At 42.2% G+C, this 4,385-nt stretch overlaps 1 pseudogene; it reads left to right on the forward strand.

Moving 5' to 3' along the window:
- Positions 1-204: 204 nt before the first annotated feature.
- On the forward strand, positions 205-1,119 carry LOC106568671 (keratin, type II cytoskeletal 1-like; annotated as a pseudogene).
- Positions 1,120-4,385: the final 3,266 nt, after the last annotated feature.

Genomic DNA, 4,385 nt, shown 5'->3' on the forward strand with positions numbered 1-4,385 from the left:
GCATGTTATGTTGCAGGTTTGACTTTGCACAAGGTATGAAGTTTCAGCTGGACTGACATTTCAGCCATGAAGAAGGTAAAGAGAAGAACAAAGATGGTGGTGGAGCATTTTTTTTTACTCTGTCCCTCTAACTTGTTCAGCATGTTCTTGTAGATGTACAGTAGCTGAAATATACTATTATCACTTTTTTTCCTGGACATAGATATGGCATCCGAATTACGTATTGATTTGGATGCCAAGTACACAAGCTTGAAGAATGAACTGGACTTTGTCACCAAAATGCAGGAGGTACAGAGAATTAAATCTTTACGTTAAGAAAGTATGAGAATAGTAAATGTGTCATTATTTTGATATCTGGTTGTCTAAATGTTTGTGTTCATTGCAAATACCTGACTCTGTACATCACTGTCCATCATCTATCCACACAGGAATTGTCCACTCTGCAGTCCAAACTGTGCGCCACGGCTATAGACACGTCTGTGTCGATGATCGAGGTGGACACAGGCAAGTCTTTCGGCATCTCCACCACTCTCAACAAGATCAGGATGGAGTATGAGAAGTCTGTGCAGTAACACAGAGAGGAGGCGGACGCTTACTACAAACTGAAGGTGTGTACAAGCACCTTATGCTAACTTCAACAATTTACTGCACCTACAGTATCTACCCAGCTACCTGCCTACCCTTGCCTGGTGTCTGTTTTTGTCAGCAACAAAGCATTCTTCTGATACTCTCTGGTAATCAGTATAGTGCAACACTATACTGAGTGGTAACTTCAAGGTACCAAGTCACAAAATGGTGCTTGTTTAAATTAGCTAATCCCAAAGAAAGTAAATGTAGAAAAATAAAGTGTAAACAATACGTCACACACTGTTTTAACAAGGCGCGTCTCTCTCCTCTTGCAGGTAGAAGAGATACAGACAGCTACTGCCAAGAGTTCAGAGACCGTCTCAGAGGCCAAGATGGAAATGTCAGGGGCCTGGAAGGAGCTGCAGGCGCTCAGTCTAGAGTTCCAATACCTGGTCACTTCAGTGAGTTGACCCTCCATCTAGCTACTTCACCTCACACTAAAATTGCACAATGGGCCAAGATCACAACTTGAGATCTGCATACGGCATCCATGTTAGGAAGTTGTCATTTCATTTTTTCACGCAAGTCTCTTTGACATCAATGCATGATTAATGTAGAGGCCTGTCTATAATGTATTATTGGCTACCTCTGGTGTAATCTCTATACATTAAAGTCATGGGGGATTTGGGGGTGGGAGGGGACACCTAACATTTTGATTTCAAAAGTCCCAGTTTATCTGTTCTATCGTGGAGTACAACGGCCACTAACACCACACAGTGACACAGTAGAACTGTTACCACAGAGAATCCCCACCAGAGTAAGATCACATTTACATTTTTTTTTTTTACATTTTAGTCATTTAGCAGACGCTCTTATCCAGAGCGACTTACAGTAGTGAATACATACATTTCATATGTTTTTTTTTTTTTTGCGTACTGGTCCCCCGTGGGAATCGAACCCACAACCCTGGCGTTGCAAACAGCAAGGTCAATTTCAGAAGATAAAACTACAGTAAAAACAACTTAGCAAGACTTTGCACATTGTGCAAACTGTGCCTTTACCAACAAAGCAAAAACATTTTTCACACGGTTTCCTAGCTAAAGCAACTGTTTACAAAAATGAACTTTCTTCAGTACACTGTAGTGCTGAGCGATTAACCAACATTTCATTTTTTGGGGGGTTACTAAACTAATTGGCCGACATCGGTTCAATTACATGAATTCCATTCAGTTCAGTTTTTTTGTGAGCCCAATGCGCCTGTTTTTTCCGGCTCAGACAGAGATGGATGCACTTTGACCCTGCTACGTTAGGTTAGATACACACAGACCGCATGAGAGAGGAAATTACACAACGATGACAGAGGGATAGAGACAGTTTGTGAAAGTGTGCCTCATCTACTTTGAAGAACTAGTAACCAGCTCTGCAGCAGGCTAGCCTTGCTAAATAGGATGACTAAAGACAGTACAGTATGGAGAGCACAGCGAATGTTGTCTGTCTGCTACTGCCTGAGCAGAGATGAGATTATGAGTTGAAGGAATTAAAAATAAAGTAATCAAATAGCAACTAAGTAATATGCACACCTGAAATATTTTATTTCATAGTAATTTCCTATTGTTCAATTGATGTCTACCCGATGTGAACCGGATAGAGACAATCGAATATTTTCAATGTTTTGGCAATTGAATGCTCACTATTTTTGGCTTTTGAATTTCCAGTAAAAAGGTCAAATCATTCTAATGTCATTATTTCATAATGCATTTAATGTGAAAAATGTATTTGAAAATGAAGAAAAGTTCTACATTTTTCATAATCGAACCGAAACCCAGCAGATCCCTATCAGACTTTACGATAAATCACGTCAGGAAGTAGTATGCAGAAGACAAAGGAAGTGGTTGAATTTGTATTTGGTTATCTGTATGAAAGTCCCTACTGCCACAGATCACACAGCTATGAACGTACTAGGCAGACTTTCAAAGAGGAAACAGGCACCAATTCAGTTGCAGTCAATGTTTTTTCCTGTTGAAAAAAAAAAAATGTTCCTTCATGAAACAGACATGTCAAAACAGCTAGATCGCTAACACTAAAATACCCACTACTAGCAGTCATGTATTAATCTAACAGTAACTGTCCTAAAAAGAGAGCTGCTGTGATGAGCAAGCCACTTGATGTGCTCTCCAGCAGAGAGAAAAGGCTTATGATTGTTGTTACGGATACAGGTATCCTGTGTGTGTGTGTGTGTGTGTGTGTATTTCTTTTCTCTCCTTCTCCCCTCACAGGTGGCAATCATCATTCCCCAATCAGTCGCTAATCAGAAGACACCTGCTCCTTTTCCCTTACCCTATCACAGCCTCTTTCTCTTGGTTTAAAAACCCAGTCGTTCAATCTCTGTTACTCAATCTCTCTGTTATTCCTCTAGCAACTATTTTACAACCAAGATATTTGGTATGGCTTTCAGATACGAAGTCTGCAAAGTAAAACGTTTTTGATCCCCTGCTGATTTTGTACGTTTGCCCACTTACAAAGAAATGATCAGTCTATAATTATATTAGGTTTATTCGAACAGTGAGACAGAATAACAAAAAAATCCAGAGAAACACATGTCAAATGTTATAAAATGATTTGCATTTTAATGAGGGAAATAAGTATTTGACCCCTCTGCAAAACATGACTTAGTACTTGGTGGCAAAACCCTTGTTGGCAATCACAGAGGTCAGACGTTTCTTGTAGTTGGCCATCAGGTTTGCACACATCTCAGGAGGGATTTTGTCCCACTCCTCTTTGCATATCTACTCCAAGTCATTAAGGTTTCGAGGCGGATGTTTGGCAACTCGAACCTTCAGCTCCCTGCACAGATTTTCTATGGGATTAAGGTCTGGAGACTGGCTAGGCCCCTCCAGGACCTTAATGTGCTTCTTCTTGAGCCACTCTTTGTTGCCTTGGCCGTGTGTTTTGGGTCATTGTCATGCTGGAATACCCATCCACGACCCATTTTCAATGCCCTGGCTGAGGGAAGGAGGTTCTCACCCAAGATTTGACGGTACATGGCCCCGTCCATCGTCCCTTTGATGCGGTGAAGTTGTCCTGTCCCCTTAGCAGAAAAACACCCCCAAAGCATAATGTTTCCACCTCCATGTTTGACGGTGGAGATGGTATTCTTGGGGTCATAGGCAGCATTCCTCCTCCTCCAAACACGGCGAGTTGAGTTGATGTCAAAGAGCTCCCTTTTGGTCTCATCTGACCACAACACTTTCACCCAGTTGCCTTCTGAGTCATTCAGATGTTCATGGGCAAACTTCAGACGGGCATATGTATTCTTGAGCAAGGGGACCTTGCGGGCGCTGCAGGATTTCAGTCCTTCACGGCGTAGTGTGTTACCAATTGTTTTCTTGGTGACTATGGTCCCAGCTGCCTTGAGATCATTGACAAGATCCTCCCGTGTAGTTCTGGGCTGATTCCTCACCGTTCTCATGATCATTGCAACCCCACGAGGTGAGATCTTGCATGGAGCCCCAGGCCGAGGGAGATTGACTGTTCTTTTGTGTTTCTTCCATTTGCGAATAATCACACCAAATGTTGTCACCTTCTCACCAAGCTGCTTGGCGATGGTCTTGTAGCCCATACCAGCCTCATCCTTGGAGAGCTCTTTGGACTTGGACATGGTGGAGAGTTTGGAATCTGATTGATTGCTTCTGTGGACAGGTGTCTTTTTCACAGGTAACAAGATGTGGTTAGGAGCACTCCCTTTAAGAGTCTGCTCCTAATCTCAGCTCTTTACCTGTATAAAAGACACCTGGGAGCCAGAAATCTTTCTGAGGGGG

This window comes from Salmo salar, chromosome ssa14 (genome assembly GCF_905237065.1).
Source record: "Salmo salar chromosome ssa14, Ssal_v3.1, whole genome shotgun sequence".
Lineage (NCBI taxonomy): Eukaryota > Metazoa > Chordata > Actinopteri > Salmoniformes > Salmonidae > Salmo > Salmo salar.